The sequence below is a fragment of the Strongylocentrotus purpuratus genome, unplaced genomic scaffold (assembly GCF_000002235.5).
Source record: "Strongylocentrotus purpuratus isolate Spur 01 unplaced genomic scaffold, Spur_5.0 spur5_scaffold_20, whole genome shotgun sequence".
NCBI lineage: Eukaryota > Metazoa > Echinodermata > Echinoidea > Camarodonta > Strongylocentrotidae > Strongylocentrotus > Strongylocentrotus purpuratus.
The window spans coordinates 38383189-38403624 of NW_022145606.1; positions in this window are offsets into that span (position 1 = coordinate 38383189).

A 20436-nucleotide genomic window follows, 5' to 3' on the forward strand; every position below is an offset into this window, starting at 1 on the left:
AATATGCATAAAGATGACAAGAGCATCTCCATTAAATATGGCACTCTCAGATTTAAAAACCTCCCAAAACTCCTGATCCTTTATTTATAATCTTGTTGATGAATATCATTATAAATCTGGAGTTCTGTGTTGTGAGAATTATATTCTTCTTTTTACAAACTAAGATTAAATTGATAATAGTTCAAGCAATATTGACAGTGATGATGCCGATTATGATAATACAGAATGCCCCCTCATCGCTTGTGAATTTCATTATTTCACATGTCTTGCCTCATCAAATAAAATGTTTAATTTAAGACTTATCATTACTGATTCACATACATATCATTGTCTTTGGAGATCATCTTTGAGCAATCTATCTCTATATGTATTACCTCACGTGTTTGTTTGTTCCTCTTCCTTCATGTCTCCCTTCGGTCCACCCTTTTTTGTTGGGGGGGGGGGGGGGGGGTTCGATTGAGGGAGACAAACCTCCTGGAGCTACGCGCCACTATTAAAGGGTATGTATCACTCATTATGTACAACTGAATAATGTGCGAAAATTGAATACTCACCAGAATTCCTTGACATGTTTCCTTTTTACTTGCTCACTTCACACACTCACACACTTGCCTACACTCCACCTTGGACAGCTACAAACGAAGCTTTTCAGGGTGCAATAAATTCAAGTTTCAAGATTCTCTATTATTACGCCACCATGCTTGATCTTCAGAATGGTGTGTGGGACACTTAAGAGAGTTTTGATCTACTGTGAAACTTCGATCGTTTGTCCAGGGGTCCTGTCCCTATACAAACATATGGTGGGAGTGAACCAGAATCGAGAGAGTGGTTTGTCCTTATGTCAGCTAGGTTTATCGGTAGATGCCAGTCAGCCAGTATTTCTACCAATTATCATCTTATAAAAGAGGGTGTAAGATTCCCTCCCTGTGAACAGAAGTGCATAGACGCCCCTTCCCTTCTTCCTCTCATTCCCATCTTCTTCATTTCACGACCTCCCCTCCCCCTTCCTTCTATAGTCACGTCACAATATTATCTTAACTTAATTCAGTGTTTTATCAATTTCTCATAAAGAACAACATTTAATGTATATGAATATTTGATTATGACCACTGGATATTGAGCAATTTCAATTATAGACCTAAAGAGTAAAGTAATTATAATTGATGAGGTAAATGCACTTCTTTGAAATGAACAGAATTGTTGACACTTCATTGGACGTATGCAAATGACCGGGAGAAACTTTTGCGCGAATGGCATTCCCTGTTTCGAACCCTTTAGCCTACAAGGAAATTACATCCGTTCCATACCGTCAAATAAAAAGTTTTAGAAACCACTGCTCTACGCTTGCAATATCATTAATGGTATGAAAGCATGATCATTATAATCCTAATTAAGGTAACAGATGACACTGACTAGAGTTTGTTTGTTATTGAACGGGTTAGAAATAAAGAAAATGAACTCCACAATATGAAATTTGGAAGATTTATGACAAGAAAAAGGGTTTGGCTTTTATTGATGGTTAATATATGCTCAGAGAGCATGCGTTTGTTACTTTGTGTATTAGGGGCCTGTTCTATAGGCAAATTAAACTATTATATTAGGTGATCTGCCTTTAATGGTAGCTAGGCAACAAGACAATTGAATACATATCTCTTGCCTAGTGAAATGGAGAAGGCATTATGATAATTGAAAATCATACATTTTGCATGGGAATATCAGAGGAGTTTTCATGATATTGGGGAGTGTATTAGAGAGGTTCTGCATGGGCATGAAAGACAGTTTGAGAGAATAGGTGTGTGTGTGTGTGTGTCTGAGAGAGAGAGAGAGAGAGAGCAAAAAAGGAAAGGGAACAGTAATCGAGAGAAAGAGAGAGAGAGAGAGAGAGAGAGAGAGAGAGAGAGAAAGAGAATGGTTTGGGCCCTGCCTGGAAATGCTTTCATTCCAATGGGTCTCTGGTATAGTTCTTAAGAATGTGCTCAGGGATTGAAAGAAGTCATACTAATTTACAGGTTTAGATTGATAAAAAAATGAAGTCTACAATTCCGAGGAAGAAAATTACATCGAATATGAGGAACTACAACTAAATGGAATCTGCCAAATGGGTATAATAAAAAAAGAAAACAACTTGAAATTGTATGGCATAAAGTCAATAGGGCATAAATTCGTATTCGCACGATTTAGGAGAGTTTATGTTTGTTTTATGATTTGCTCTATCTGACGAGAAACCCAAAATGACAGGATTTGCATGTAGGCAGAAAACCAGGCAATTGAATACATATCTCGTGCCCAGTGAGATGGAGAAAGCTTTGTGTTTTTCAAAGAGGGCGGGGGAACCGACAAAATGAGGCATTGCCTGGAAAAAAAGGGAACACATAAAGGATAATCTCAAATCGTAAAAATTACAAAATTTAGATCTTGTAGATTTTCCATTTCTTCAACACCAAACTCTGCTGTTGTGTGTAACGGTCTGAAAAATGGCTCTCAATCATATAAATTGGATTACATTTTATGGACGTTTCCGATGCCCACAGAAGACAGTGACAATTTGCATCGTGTCGTTCTTAATTTGGGAAGACGACATTATCCACTTTTTTTTATTGTGGAAGAGCAATACTGTATTAAAATAGGAGGCAAATAGTTATTCAGTAGATCAAACATGAAAGTAGGAATTTATAAATCCTTTAAATCATATCTTCTCAACTTTGCAGTTGCCTGTTTTAGCACGAACTGCCATTTTTGCACAGTATACTTTTTAGTAGTCTTATAAGTGCTTCACAATACCTCTATCCGGCAATAAAAACGTGTGGTTGTATAAATACGATATATAATATCATCAACGTACGCCTAGGAATACAATTTTAAAATATAAGTAACAATTCAACTTCCTTTACCATAAACTGATTTAAAAAACGAATATGACTATTCCACGACAGATGTCTGTCAATATTAAACTTAACAAAATCAACCTCTCATATTTCCTCTCCAGCGAATTTCAGTTTACCATTTTTACCCATGCTTTAAATTATTATTAACATAATACTGATCCTTGTGGAAAACAATATATTATAGTTTTCCTTTCAGATAGCATTTGACCACATTGAACAAACAGAAATCGTTTACTAAGATAGTCCGTAAACAATTCAAGAGGTACACCTCGAATAGCACAATCAGATACTTTACCTGGTAAAACATGTTACGATTAATTGTGTTAAATGCTGTCTTAAAGTCGATGAAGATACCAAGAGTTACTTTCCCGTCATATATAGATTTAAATGTTGAATTTATCAGGCCGATGAATGACAATTCAGTACTACAATTCTTCCGAAATCCATATTGGTAATAGAACACATCTTTTTTTTTTTTTTTTTACAGAAATTGGATTATTCTGAAATGTATCAATTTGGTGTGTGTGTTAACCTAGAAGAGGTAGAATCGATACTGATTTGTAGCTACCTGGATCTTCTATGGGCCCTTTTTGTGTAGGGGAGCGACCTTTGCAATTTTAATTTCATCATGAACCTCGCCAGTATCTACTGATAAGTTAAATATATTTGTCAGTGGATGCGAAATGTAGTTAGCACTATCGTCAATTAATTGCACTGGAATTGTTTCGTAACAGCAAGCATTTTCGGTTTCAAGTAGCAAAGCTTGACGTCTATTTTCAACTGCAGTTATTGGCTTCCCAAAAAAAAAGATTTCTTTTGATTCTGCCCTAAAACCACCTTATGTTATTTCTTTATGAAGTAGCTGTAAAATAGTATTCCAGGGTCTCATTACTATTATAGTATTAATGACTGCTTTGAGAGAAATAGTTGTTTTTATACGCTTCCCGAGAGCGTATAAAAACAACTTTTTCTAGAATATTAAAGCAGTCATTAATACCTTTATATGCCGAAAATAATGTCAACTTATGACACCACATTGGCCTTTCTCTAGTTTATCTACACGGTTGTTTTTTTATGAGTGTATCTTTGAGAGTTTATTTCTAGTCTGACTCTAAGCAAGATATTTTTTAAAAAAATTGGGGGTGGGGAATATTGAGAAAAACCTGCTCTTTCATATGACACCTCACTTATTGAGTATCACCTTCAGAATCACGAGCAATATTGGTTTGAATCTCATGTTGGTAATTAAAACATCGACCAATTTAGGATGAGTGCGCAATGCACTTAGACTGCATTGATGGAGATGTGTGCAATCTCTATGGGAAGGTTTTAGCACACAATATTTTTATGGATAATTTCACGTACCCTTTTGGTGTTCTTCAGAATTAATAAAGTCTTGCATTTGATCATCATCAAGAAATTGAAATCTTGGGAGAGTTTCTTCATCCATTTTTGCCTTGTTTTGGAATTCAGTACGATCAAGATTGCCGTACGGTCGTCTGCGCTGCGCTCTGTATTAAAAAATTGGTAAATTAAGATAACGACCAATTCTTCGCACACGTACACATATGTATGGTATCCGCGATCGCTCAAACCAGTTTTTAAGCAAGACTGAACTATTCACGGTAACTTGAATTTTACCCTCGAACTATTACATGGGTGTGGCATTTTTCGTTTATTTACGGGAATGGCTAAAACCATGACTGCAATTTCGACCAATCAGATGGCTGTATTTCTTAAGTGAGGCATATAATAGTTGTTATTGTTAGGCGTGCTGTCTGGAACAAACTCGATAATTGTGTACAGTGGTTGCGTAGCTTCAATGAGAGGGGGGGGGGGGGGCACGTACATTTCTTCAATCGTACTTAGAGAGAGAGAGAGGGATAAAGGGAGGGGATATAGCCCGGGGTTAGAATTCAGTTTTTTTCATGTTATTATGCCTTGTAATGATGAATTTATCTGCCATGTGGCTGCTATGTGACAGCTCCTTATGAATAGTACCGCAATGTCTATTGTCATCAAAAATTTAAAATGGCATTGTAGAGAAAATGAACCCCAAAAAATCAAAATAACACATCAACGTTCACTTCTTTCTATCTCTGCTAAATCTCCCGAACAATGAATTCGACCAAGCAGAATCAACTGTTAAACGAATTATTATGAGTCCTACCAGAAATATTAAAATTGCCACGTCATAAATGTATTACAGAGCGAACGGTTGCTGTTTAAATTCAGCATGACACATAAAGCTAGATAAAACTATAATAAGAAACTGAATAAGATGAAAATCGTGAGTAATGATAAATGTTCGTTTTCTAAAAAATAGAGCTGGAATATATTGTACATTTCTTTTACAATTGTGAAATCAGTAAATCAATTAGGAATGAAACGGTGAAATGGATAAATGAAGGTTCTCGATTACAGATAAAGTTAAATTTAGAAAATGTAATCTTTGGTTTTGAAGACAAAAGAAACGATGATTTAAATTGCATGGTGACTTTGATTAAGCATCAACTATTTGTTTAAAAGTTTAATAACACAATTCCAATTTTTAGTTCTTTGAAGAAGAAATTATTCACTATTATGAAGACGAGAGATACGTTAATTCTATAACTGGTATGTATAACAATTTTTGTTACTAAATGACAGTCACTTCAACATTTGTTTGTATGAACAACAAGGAGAGAAATGTGAAAGTATCTTGTTTTGTTTGAGTTAAGGAAAGACTTGATTTCATTGAATTGTAAAAATGTTTATTTGACTCAAAATAGCCTATGGAGGGCTAAAACGTTTTTTTTAAAGAGAAATTGAAATTATTCCTAAAACAGAAAATATTGAAAATAGAATGAATAACAGGTTAAAATGATCATGCAAACAAGATTTGTTAATCTTCCAGCACCAACTAACCAAGCACAAATCAGGGAAAATGCTAATAAGAGTATACTTGAAGACAATATTGTAAAATCTAATGCTTGTTGTTAAGACAATCTATGAAAACAAATCAGAAAGCTATGGGGACAACCACTGTCATGACTGCAATATTGGTAGATCATTTCCGCTGCAACTTCAATAAGTTTCTCAGGGGGCGGGGCGTTAAAGGTGAACGCCGGGGCCAGGCACGATATGCTGGATGGTGGCGAATGAAGTCAGGGATTAAGTGAGTTTGTGCGTCAATGACAGAGAGAGAGAGGGATAAGAATTGATTGTGAGTGCGTGGGTGAGATAGAGAGACACAGGGAGAGAGAGGGGAAAAAGTGAGTGAGTTTGTTGAATTATTTGATGTCAATCGAAAAAATAGGTCAATGCAGGGAAAGAGAGACAGCAACTTTGAAAGAGCGAGAGGAAGAGCGAAATTAAAAGAAACGAATAATTAAGTGGTCAATCACAGCGAGATAGTAAAAAAGTGATATTGTGTTTGTGAGAAAGAGAAAGAGGTTGGAAGAGGAAAATTGAAATATTAAGTGTGTGTATGAGAGAGAGAGAGAGAGAGAGAGAGATGAACAGATGACTGAAGGACGAACAGTGAGAGAGAGAGATTAATTTTCATTTTGTACCCGTTGTTATGTATGCCTAAAGCTACAGAAATTGAAATATGTCTCAAATAGTTATGAAAACAAGTGTCAATACGAATATGTCATCCCCCACTACGTCACCACACTATACAAGGAATCAATTATGCGTGAACCCTCTGAAGAGCTTTCCTTTTCAGGGGATTGTTGTTATCGTATTCTTCCACACGAAGGCCAAGTACAAATCGTTCCGAGTTTCTCGTCCCCGCAAGCATTCCTTTTGCTCCCGCCTCATATTTTTGGTTTTGTTGTTGTTGTATTATTTGATTTTTTTGTTTAGTTCAAGATTAAAAAATCATTCGGTAATATCTTAAATTTAGATCTAAAATAAGTTTAAGAGAAGATGCATGATATTGATATCTTTGACAAATATTCCATTTTTTTTTTAAGCATTAAAGTAAAATTTTAAACTGTATTTAATGGGAACTTAATTAAAGTCCAAACATAAGCATGGAGTTGATTACGATTTAATGAGTGGTCTCTCCAACCTGTGTATAATGATGCAGTGCAAAGTAAATGTTTCTGACATTAATAGCGGTTTCCGAACTGTATAATTCTGATTAGGCCTAAATGGGATTAAGTTTTGATCTTGATTGTCGTCATTTTAACAAGACAATGATACAAACTACACAAGATATGTGAATTAATTTGCCTGAATTTCCTCCATACTTAGTCTTAAAAAGTATAAGGATATAACTAATTTAAGTGCAGCGCGTTGCCGACGACTCGCCAGTTGCTTTAACTGTAGGGTGTGCGCAAGGGAGCATTACAGCCAGAGCTTCAGGGAGGAATCATTCAGTAACACCCCCCCCCATCCGCTTAGCTAGTGATTGCAAGATTTTCCATAATACCAATGATATAAATTTATATACCACATCTTTGTTATATTTTCACGAGGGAAAAATAAAACTCATGAGCGGTTCAAAATGTCATATTCCACATTCTACTACTCAATATTTTCCATTATATAGCGTGCATTACCAAATGCAATTTGTAATATATAATGAAGGTTATTTGTAATCTCATGCCGTTTAAATTTTTCGAGTCGTCCAACATTGCGCTAGTGCATGCGGTCACTATTGCCTGGATACGGTATGGAACCAAACTATACTCATTTGACCGGGCGGTCAATATCAAATGACCAGTATGTAAATATGCTAATTACGACACTAGTAATCAATTTTACATGACGAGTTTGGGACCAATCACAATTTTGTATCTTTAAGAGCAATACAATATACTCCACTGCGCTGTGATGAAAAAGAAGAAATCAAAAACCTTTTTACCCTTGGATACAAATACATGTATTACTTTTTGAAGGGATGTTGTGATTTTACAATGGTTTTTGTCAATAAAGAAGTGAGTCTTTTAAACTCATATATGTGACTACCCATTAGTTACCATGGGTGTGACACGTGGCGTCTTGAGGGGTATGTTTTAGGTGCTTAAGGTAGGCTGAAAATAATGCTAGGGCTGTTTGCAAGAATTTGGTAAGTTTTCAGCACTACAGGTGTTATTTTGTGCATGCTGTTTGTGTGTGTTCTTTACCACTATATTGGGTGCAAAAGTGTTAGCACTAGTAGTGCTGTTTTGGGGGCTCTAAAAGGGGTTATTTAATGTACTAGAAGTGTGGTTTTTGCGAGCTGCATGTGTCTCATAGCACCATAAGTGTAAAAAGGCTTACACTTACAGTGTTTAATGTAGCACTTGGACTGGCGTTGAATTATAGCACGTGTACAGGTGCTACTTTAGCACAATTTGGGCAGTCCCTATGAATGCCCTTACAGGTGCTGCCTCCAAATCTTGAGGTGCTAAAATTAGCACTTGATTTTTTAGAGTGTAGATTTGATATTTGTTATGAATTTATAATAACATATTTTTGGTCTGAAAGCTGACAATTTCAAAAATGCATGATAAAATGCAAATTTGGGGTAGTTCTGCTTTTTCAAGTCGTTATATTTTGATGAGGGTATATAAACTACATGGCACGTGCTAATGTCGTAGGTAACTGTAAAAGTAGGTTTACCGTTAGGTTCTGAATGGTAACGACTGTAGATTTAGTCAAGACAATTTATTTCTTTTGTCGATGTTCCATGTATTTTCAAACAACATGAATCCTAACAATAATAACAACAAACTGACATACATGATGAATACATATACATATCGACATGAATAAGAATATTATTCTGAGTTGTTATGCTGGGATTTGTTTTCAGATTCATTGAAACGCAACCGCCTCTCAAAACCAAGTGAATAATTCCACGCTCACGCCAGAAAGACAACACTAATCTACAGAAACACGCATAACAAATTCCTTCAGATTATTAATAAATATGCATGTTCTAATAATAAGTTTGATATATATATCGCAGCTACCCATAAAATAATGCCATGTTGTTAATATGAACTATTTATTTTGTGTTGTTTTATGTTTGAAACTATCTATAAACCCCTCGACTGGTTGTATTGTAATAACAAATCTTTTTTCCATAGTTAAGACTTTATAGATCTTATTTCAAGATTTCCATATTTAATTTAATGAAATTAGATTTGTCTTTCTTTACAATTTACCCAGAATCTGTTTATGCAGACCACTAAAATGGGGGTCTACATGAACTCCAACAAGAACACAAGTTTACAAGGACCCCTACATAAAAGCATTTGTATATTCGGCGACCATTTAAGCAAAATATCAAGTAACATGGAAACGACTCCTCCCCACTTACGAAAAATCCGGACGAGAAACTAGGAATCGTTTTAACAAAGCCTAATATCAATAGACCAGATTCTGGTGGTGGTTAATTTTTACATTTGATCGGGTGCGTTCAAGCGCGCTCACCCGATGAATCCATAAAACTGAAGAAAAGAGGCGTGTACGCCATCATAATTCTCTTGAACGTAGAGTTGTTATTACTACTATTGCTACTACACGTCAAAAGTTATTATGCTAAGATTCCTGAGTATTTGTGATTTTTTTCCAATTTTTTTCTCCAAAATGGCACGTGGTAATGTGGTAAAAAAAACTGTATAAGTAGGTTTACCATTAGGTTCTGAATGGTAACGACTGTAGATTTAGTCAAGACAATATATTACTTTGTTGATGTTACAACATGAATCCTAACAATAATAACAACAAACTGACAAACATGATGAATACATATACATATCGACTAGAAGAAGACTGTTTCTAAAGTTTTTTCTGAGTTGCTATGCTTTGATTGGTTTTCAGATTCATTGAAACGCAACCGCTTCCCAAAACCACGTGAATAATTCCACACTCACGCCCGAAAAAGAACACCAATCTACAGAAGCACACATTACATAACAAAGTCCTCCAGATTATTAAATAATATACATGTACTAATAATAAGTTTGATATAGATATCGCAGCTACCTATGTCTTGTTATATTTATAAAACTTTCTATGAACCCCTCAACTGGTTGTATTGGAATAACGAATCCTTTTTTTCATAGTTAAGATTTTGAAGATCTTCTTAAATTTAAGATGTCCATATTTACTTTAATAAAATTAGATTTTACGGGGTTATGGATGAACTCCCACAAGAACACAATCTCACAGGGACCCCTGCATAAAAGCAATTGTATGTTCGGTGACCATTTAAAGGTAAAGACCAGTATTGGAAACGCCCCAATTTCAAAAAAATGAAATGGAAGCTCTTATTACCAATCATGTGAAAAAATATGTTTTGAATAATACATGATGATAACTTTTTTGCCGGGAAACCGCCTACTAACTGATATTTTTGGTTAATTAGTTTATCTATTGGGATGTGAGAGATAAAAACGCACGTGTCGCGCACATGTGCGTAGTCCCTTATACATATTTCTGTGTACAGTGCTTGTAACGTTATGAAGACTGGGCCAAATTTCGTATCATTTTGATGATTCCAGAACCTTGCAGTACATATATGCTAGATGATCAACCTTTTCTGATCGATTTCACAACGTTTCTTTTACAATGCAACCGCATAACTAGAACTGGTTTTTATCTTTAAGCAAAATATCAAGTAACATGGAAACGTCTCCTCCTCACTTACGAAAAATCCGGACTAGAAACTAGGAGTCGTTTTAACATAGCCTAATATTAATAGACCAGATTCTAGTGGTCGTTAATATTTTACCTTTGATCGAGTGCGTTCAAGCACGCTCACCCTATGAATCCACATATCTGAAGAAAAAAAAGGCGTCATCACAGTTCTCTTATACGTAGAGTTGTTATTAGGGACTTTTTGGATTTGCACGACGAGAACGTGGACCACCACGTGTGACATCCTTTTAAGGTAATGTGGCGTCCTTTTAAGGCACTGCCGGGCACGGCCCAGTGCCTTAACACAATGTCACACGCGGCAGTCCACGCTCTCGTCGTGTAAATCTAAAAGTCCCTATTACTACTACTGCTACTACACATCAATAGTTATTATGCTAATAATCCTGAGTACTTGTGATTTTTTTCCAAAATAGAAAACAGTATGAACCACTCACGTTATGTGTATTCTCAATCAGTACGCCTTTAAGTGCAGGTCGATAACGTCATGTAGGCCTTTAGTTTAGGTGCACGATGAGTTGTTTCGATGTGAAGACGAATTGAGTAATAATTGAACTGTTATCAACTGGTTGAGGATGTTGTCCGTAATAATATTCCGCTCAAGATAAAACCCTGCTTACGGAGTATGAGGTTCTATAAACAGCTCAAACAGGTGTAAACTGTGAGAATGAAGAAAACTTAAACATTTGGCTAGAATCACAACTACAGCCACATTCTCAAGTCAGATTAAGATTGTATTGAAATCTCCTCATTCCCCAAATGTGATGTAGCTTGCTTGAGTTGAGGAAGTATAAAAGTTCTCAAAAGTCGACTCCCTGTTCCAAAGAGACCGACATGCAACAGCCTATATGAGGAAGTTATAATGTACAGCTTCAACAAGTATAGTTGATCGCGATCACGTTGTGAAAAATGAATATAAACTTAACAATGCCTTGCTCGCATGGGTTAACATTAAAGAGATATGTATTCGTGACGAATCATAATGTTGAACTGCAGGAGTCCTTCAAAATGGGGGGGGGGGGGGGTGTATTATTAAACAAAAAGGGCACTTCATGGGTAAAGGGGCGTCTACAAATTGTAACCTCAAAAGGAAAAGATAACAAGTTGTATACATTGTACATTCCCCTTCATTGTACCAGGGATGATCTTCAACATCTCCTCTTTAATGCTTCAGCACCGTACATCGCAGATCCGTGTAACTGTCTGAAGATTCATTTCCTAGCACTAGACAAATCTATTTAATGTATAGGCCTATGAAAGCTTCTCTCCAGAAGAGCAAACAATTGTTTAATGATTTAGTTGCATTCTGATAATTACAGAACAAGAGATACGAGCTGGTGAATGAAATACATTATCACCACATACACGTGGGAAGGAAGCACCTATCAATTGGAATACATTTACTTGATAAACGACTTCGCATAATACATCACGTAATCAAGAAAATGGCGATGCCCATATCGTGCTGGCAAACTGTTCATTATGCTAAGAATGTCCTGCGGTATACCTCTCTCATACACTTTGGTGGGGAAGCTTGTAGATTAAAGGACAATAAACAAATCTCTCTGAATAACTCAAGTTATTTCCTTGGGTGAGGTATCCTTTAAGTTGGCACGTCGTGAGCCGATATCAATGAACTTCACGCACTGTGTAGTGTAGAGTTAGTTGACCGAAACATGCCACGTATTTTGTATGGTGTCTTCAAATTTGTTATTTCATCAATGGGAACGCTTGAAAAAAATATGATATCAGGATAAATTTCATACGAGGGTAAGGCCGGGGGTACGGTTACGGTTAAAGTTGCAATATTGCCAGACTATACGTCTTGATAATAAATCTTTCACACCAAACGTTAAAAATGTAATTGTATTGTAAATAGGTTAACATTATTATACAAACGAGGAAGTGGTATGGCTGTGTGTAAGAATGGCAACAATGGTAGTTACCTGTTATCTCTAAGCTCTCTTTTTTAAAACAAGAAACTTCAAGCATATTACATTTCACGGCATCAAATAAAAGAGAGCGGGAGCCATTTCCCGTTCTATTTTACTTTCTTGAGGAGAATATCACAGCAGAAAGAAAAAAAGAGGGCAACGAAGACGACGACAAAATATTGTAGGAATGTTAATTTGAATTAGTTGATATGCGCATGGATCAAAACAAATTGTAAATTCTTTGTGTCCTTCGCTTTCATGAAAAGAAATGGGTGAAAAATCTCCTCATTCCCCAAATGTGATGTAGCTTGATTGAGTTGAGAACGTAAAAAAGTTCTCAAAAGCCGACTCCCTGTTCAAAAGAGACTGACATGCAGCAGCCTATATGAGGAAGTGTTAACGTACAGCGTCAACAAGTCTAGTTGATCATGATCACGTTGAGAAAAATGAAAAAAACTGAGCAATGCCTTGCTCACATGGATGAACATTTAAGAGATATGTATTCGTGACGAATCTCAATGTTGCACTGCACTGCAGGAGTCCTTCAAAGTGGGGTGCATTAATAACAAAAAAGGGCACTTCATGGGGAAAAGGGGCGTATACAAATTCTAACCTCAAAAGGAAAAGAAAACAAGTTTTAGACAATGGTACATGACCTTCATTGTATCAGGGATGATCTTCAACATCTCCTCTTTAATGCTTCAGCACCGTACATTGCAGATCTGTGTAACTGTCTGAAGATTCATTTTCTAGCACTAGACAATTCTATCTAATGTATAGGCCTACGAAAGCTTCTCTCCAGAAGAGCAAACAATTGTTTAATGATTTTCTTGCGTTCTGACAATTACAGTACACACAAAAAAGTTGGTAAATGAAATACATTATCACCACACACACGAGGGTAGGAAGCACTTATCATTTTGAATACATTTACTTGATAAACGAATTCGCATAATACATCACGTAATCAAGAAAACGGCGATGCCCATGTCGTGCTGGCAAACTGTTCTCTATGCTAAGAATGTCTTGCGATATACCTCTCTCATACACTTTGGTGGGGGGAGCTTGTAGATTAAAGGACAATAAACAAATCTCTCTGAATAACTAAAGTTATTTCTTGGATTGAGGTATCCTTTAAGTTGGCACGTCGTGAGCTGAAATCACTGAACGTCACGCACTGTTGACCGAAACATGCCGCGTATTTTTGTATGGTGTCCTCAAATTTTTTTGTTTCATCACTGTGAACGCTTGATAAAAATATAATATCGGGATAAATTTCATACGAGGATGAGACCAGGGGTTACGGTTAAAGTTGCAACATTACCAGACTATACATCTTTCTGAAATGTTCTGTAATTCAGAGGGTACACTTGTTTATAAATATTTCACACCAAACGCTAAAAGTATAATGGTACTGTAAATAGGTTAACATTATTATACAAACGAGGAAGTGGTATGGCTGTGTATAAGAAAGGCAAAAAAGGTAGTTACGTGTTGTCTCCAAGCTCTGTGTTTTAAAACAAGAAACTTCAAGCATATTACACTTCACGGCATCATATAAAAGAAAGTGGGAGCCATTTCCCGTTCTGTTTTACTTTCTTGAGGAGAATATCACAGCAGAAAGAAAAAAAAAGAGGGCAACGAAGACGACGACAAAATATTGTAGGAATGTTAATTTGAATTGGTTGATATGCGCATGGATCAAAACAAATTGCAAATTCTTTGTGTCCTTCGCTTTCATGAAAAGAAAGGGGTGAAAAATCTCGTGTTTCACAGCGGTGCGTCAATGCCTAAATATGGTTGGTATTACAGGCCCATTAGAGTGGTATGGCCAAATGATAAACTACATGTAATAATACCATAATGATCAAAAGACGTGAGTGGCAATATAAGAAGAGTGCAAACTCAGCAAGAGCGAATTTACCATTCTTTTTATCACGTGGTACGTTTTTTTGGAGATTTAAAATCTTGGTTCGGAGCGATGTATTTAAACTGGTATACAATTTTAAAGTTTATATCATTGCGAAACCATGAAAAACTGTTATTTCGAATAACCATATAAATGAAGGATAAGGGAGGTTAACCCTGATGAGCTAGAACTGAATTGATACAAAATCAACGGATGGATTCAGGCAAGGTGTCTTTGCAAATAAAAATATATGTATATGTACAAAACAATAAAAGTCATACAAATGTGTCACTTAAAACGCTACAACTACATGTACTACTATTGCTAATACTTCAGCTACTACAAATACTACTTCTACTTCCCCTACTGCTGCTGCTACTAATACTACTACCAGTTCTTCTACTAAGACCACTACTCCCTCTATTACTAATACTACTACTGCGATTACTAATATTACTACCGGGGTAGTCGTGAGAATCCTAGAACAAAGGCAGACAGAGAGAGGATCCATGTCTCTCTCAGTTGCCTAGTATACATTTTAAATTAAAAAGATACGAAACTTGCAGGAAGGAAGGTCTACAAAATATCCCGGGGACATTCAGTAATATTTATCTACGATATTAAGCCCTCCAAACCGTCCAAACAAGTTGTACATTGTATACACCTGACAGAGCTAATGATACCAATATGATACCAATATCCGTCATGGTAAACGCAATGATTTGAAAAAAAAAATCCTCATTTTGTATCTTTCTCTCTTCTATCTTAAAAAAAAAAAATTCCTTACATTTTTTTCTTTAGTGTGGGAGGGGGGTCGATATTCTTAGGGTCTAGTTGCAAGTGTTCTTATGATGAAACTAGAGACAATACTTCTCCCTCCTTTTTTGAACTTATCTAAACAAAAGCCTTGAATTATATAGTCTATTCATTCACACTGACCCTGTATTATGCAAGGTGACATAAAAAGGATTATAACACTGTAGAGATTTCTATGAAGGGATTTGCAGATTGTGCTCAAACTTTGCATGGGAATAAAGCGTATCATGTCCTTAATGTTGCCCATCTATCAGCGCAACGTACAGCTCAATCTGATTTACATCTACATATATCAAAATGATAGTAGTAGGCAGGAACGTAAAGATATTAGTATTACAAATTCAAGATCAGACAAACATAGCCATATTGAACACTGTAAAATTACAAGTTTTAGATGTATGGTGCTTCCACATTTGTAAATTATATGGAAGAAAGTATAGTCTTTCAGGCAATGCTAAAAACTAAATGTAGACCATGCTGACAAAATATATCTCTGATGAGTTATAGCTTATAATCTCACCATGAGATATTTCAGTGGTTTTTTGGTGCCTGAACACATGTCGTTTCTTTTTGAAACCCTAATCGTAGCTTCTTTTTTTCGTAAGCGAAGTACACAGTGAGAGGGCGCCTGACAACAATCCATTTTTAGTTCCGTTGATTATAGGACAGTTTGTCCAACACGGATCGAGTTGGGCCGAATATGGCGAATACTGCTTTGTTCGGATAGCACCAACCCCCATGAAGTCACTAATTGGAACGCGGCCAAATCCTGTTCATAGATGGCTTTAAACCTTTTAAAAGATCTTTTGAATATAGCGAAGCCCACTTTGATTTTTGCGCATGTTTGAATAATCATAACAAATTAGTGATGAGGTGCCTTTCAGAATAAATTTTGTGTGCCTTATTGAAAAAAATATTTCCGGCTGTCTATCGCAGAATATACCGTCGCGGAAGCGATTTCTTCAAGCTCCCAAGCCAGCTCCCCCCCCCTTCGACCTCCTATATTCTTCTTGATTTACTCCTGACCTGTGTTATGAATAATTATTACATGATTTGCATGACCACATATCAGTTAGCATCTGTATGCGTTTTGTACTAATGAACCCTTTCTACCTATGCACCGATAGGATCTGCAGACTGGACCACCCCCCCCTTATCACGCTCTTTGTTATGTCATCTCTCTGATATGGGCAAGAAGATGGGGGGGGGGGGATAATCCACATGTGTATGACAGTAGAAAAATAATGCAATCCTAATGGTAAATGGGTTAACATAAATCGGACCAATAATGAAAGTTTTCTGAAAGTTTGAAATATGAGATCACTATAGCTATGCGAATCTCAAATTGCAAATTTTGTCAATGGATTGTGACGTAGTCAAGGACAACTATCCCGTTTGTCGTGTATAAAATATGTTTTCCTCTATTTTTCTCTTGCATGCCATCTTTATTGTTGCACAAATAAATATGTATCATAGATAGCATGTTATTACAAGTCCTCTAAAAAGAAAAGACTCCCCTGAGTCGTGTTTGGTCTGTTTGATTGTTTGCTTGTTTATTTTTATGTTGTTGTTATTGTTGTTGTTGTTTTTTGGGGGGTGGGGAGGTAACATGACATTTTCGTAATATTTTCGTTGTTGGTACAAGTGGTAAAACCCTACGGTCACAAGGTGGCGCTAGAGCAATCCACCCATGTTAATGAAAGAGTCATCATTTGTCATGGATATCTGTGTTAGCATTCATGTTTGCTTTACACATACATGTTATATGCCACAATTTCGGGAATCAAGTACCAGATTGATAACTTGCATGTGTCACTGAAACCAATTGAAAACGGACCAATGTAAATAATAAGACTGCAAAGTTTAGATGCGTTTAATGATTTACGTGAATGTATATTGCCCTCAAAACATATAAGTACTTGTTTACATTGCAATCATAAATACAAAATAGTAACAACTCGATTTTGTTTCTATGCTGTTGGCTTCAAAATTGGTAACTGATCTTAAGCTGGGGTATACGATGCATGATGAGCGATTCGTGAGAGATTGAAAGGAACAATAAAGAACAAAATACAAAGAGATTTAAAATATAAAGCTGGGGTAATTAATCTTAGAGCACCTTGAGCTCCTTGCATCGCGGATATGAGCACAATAAAATATCAATTGTTTGGTTAATTACAATTATTTTATTTCTTTACCTTGTGTCTGCTAATTTTTTTTTCTTCCCTCGGTCTTCAGTATACTTTTGGAGCGGACCTCGAGAAGGGTTCGATCCAGCCACTTAAGCATCACCTAACCCTACCGAACTTACAGAAGAACTATTGTGCCGAAGCAGTCTTAACACCAGTCACTTCAACACTAAGGAAATATGCAGACCAGGTTATTCCCATCAACGATCCTGTATGATGAAGCCTACATTGGCAGGAAGATGTGTGACTCTAGGGATGAAAATGGAGTCTTTATAACAGTCACTTCTAAAGTAAAGAGACAATCTGACCAAGTTATTTCCACTAAAACTCCTGTACGATAAAGCCTACATGTGCAGAAAGATGTGTTTCTCCAGTAATGTAAAGGTAGTCTTTTTAACAGTCACTCCTAAAGAAAGGAGACACTCAGACCAAGTTATTTCCACTAAAACTCCTGTGCGATAAAGCCTTTATGTATACATGATGATTTGTGATTTCAGCGATACAGTAAGAAGACACTAAGATCAGTTAATTCCTATGAAAGGTCCTGCATTTCTTTTTTCTTCTTCCTATTGCTGACTGAAAAATCGCATTAAAAACTTGCAAAGAATCTAGATATTTGCAGGTGAATTGCTTGCAAGATTCCAATGTGATTTCAAAGTTTTTCAACAGGACCTCTGGCACTCCCTGTGCAGGTCACGTGAATATTTGATTTGTACATACATTCTGATTGCTAGTAGATTCAGTAGTACACTGAGGTCCTTTTCAAAGAGATTAATGTACCTTTGCCTGGATCACTGTCTGTATTAATAATAATAATAATAAAACTCATATTTTTATATAGAGTTTATTACAATCACTAACCGCTTCCAAACTTGGAGGTTATTACCCCTGCTTTAGCTGTGCTGCCATTACGGCGCTCTAGCATTTCAAAGAATGAATTCCTGCCAGGTACCCATTTACATCACCTGGGTTGAGTGTGGCAAATGTAGATCAATGTCTTGCCAAAGGACATTAGTGCCGCGACGGGTCTCGAACCGCGGACCTTATGATCGACAGTCCAGCGACTTAACCACTCAAAGACTACTTGAGATGCTATTAATGACAGCCATGCTTATAATAATGTAGCGCCAGACAATCTGACAGACGTGGGGGATTTACAAGAACTCACTATTATTATTACTATTACAGCATTATTATTATTATTATTATTATCGTTATTACTATCAATGGTGAAGTAATATAAAACATGGGGAATGGCTGATATTAGCACCAGCACCTTGCTATACATGTACAGCTGAATTCAACCTTTTGAACAATGTCCATTTATCTGTAAAGCTTCCTTTTACCACCTCCATTCCTGTTTCTATATTTATTCAAGGAATAATGAACAAATTGTATCTTTGTCTGTTATCTTCATGTATAAGAGATTCTTGTGTGTTTGACTTAAAGGGGATTTCCACCCTGATAATAAGTTTGTTTTAATATTAGGAGAAAAATGAAAGGAACAGCTCAGTGAAACTTTAAGAAAAATCGGACAATAAATGAGACAGTATTGGACTTTTTAAATCCATAGCTTGTCATCAAATACTTCAAATCTGTGAGTCAAATTGGCAACGCAGTCTCTAAATATGATGTCACCCCCCTCATATTTTATCCTTTGTTAAATGCAAGAAATTTCATTAAATTTTATTTTGATCAAAAGATATATTTTGTTCTGCCTATCTTGATCAAATATCACATATAGCATGTTCTTTCATACAAATCCATATAAGATGGGTCTACTACTGTATTAACATTCATAGAAATGGAGAGTTTGAGTCATTCTGTCATTCAGATCAGTGGTGAATTTTGAAGGGATGACATTACAACATTCTGACGGAATTGTCATTTAGTCTCACAGATTCCATGTTTTCATGATTTCAACAGATTCATAACTTTCTTATTTGTTGTCCGATTTTTCTCAAACTTTCAGTGAATTGTTTCTCATATTTTTCTGCTTCTATTAAAACCAATTTTATATCAGGGTGGAATTCCCCTTTAAATATTATGAGTGATTCCATGCAATGTTTTCCTTTACTACGACATATGACATCACTTTAATTCATCTCGAAAATGTCCTGTTATAACCGCTGGCTTATAGTTTTTTATGATAACACTAGCGATCGATCATGTCAAGATATTTTCACTTTTTTGACGAAATTGAAAAAAGACATATTTCCTAAGTGATACATTGCATACAGAATCGCCCTTTAACAGTTTATGTTATATAACAGTACAGATATTGGAGTGCCACAATCGACTTTTGTCACACAAACAGTGTGTGTATAAATAAATATATTTACTCCAGACAATGTAGTAGCATGGGGTTTTGGTCTTTAGTATGTAAAGAATACAAGTTATTTGGTGTGCTGAGAGCCAGTAGGGCATTAACGTTAAGGAGGTGCGATGGCTCAGTGGTAGATGAGTGGTCTCATAACCGAGGGCGTCCCAAGTTCTTAACCAGGTTGATGCGCTAGTGCCCTTTGGTAAGGCATCAATCCTTATTACCATGTCCCTCAGAGAGGACTTAAAGCTGTCGGTCCCCTTGTTTGCATACTTACAATCATTCACATGCTTTCTTAGCATTCAGGTAAAACAAACAAACAAACTAAGTCCGTATATTCGGTAACGCCCTTCTGGCTCTCGGCAGACAATTTATTCCTTGGGGGGGGGGGGGTGTTTCACAAAACTTGTCATCAGTGACAAATGTCAGTTTTTGTTATAAGCTTCTATAATCCTTGCTCCTGATTGGTTATCATCAGATTTGTCACTGATTTTTGTCATTTGTCAAGAGCTTAAGATGGATTTTTTCTATATTTTGTACTTGCTAAATATATATTTTATATATGCATATGAAAATATTCCTGTATAATGTGATGTTCATAACTGTTGCAAATACCAAGTTTTTTCTGTACATATTATCTATTAAAAAAACAATGCATACTGTTGAATGGTTTTGAATGTTATATGTGCCATTTAAAGGCTTGTTCAGATATGACGAGGTAAATAGGGGTGTTTATTTTAAT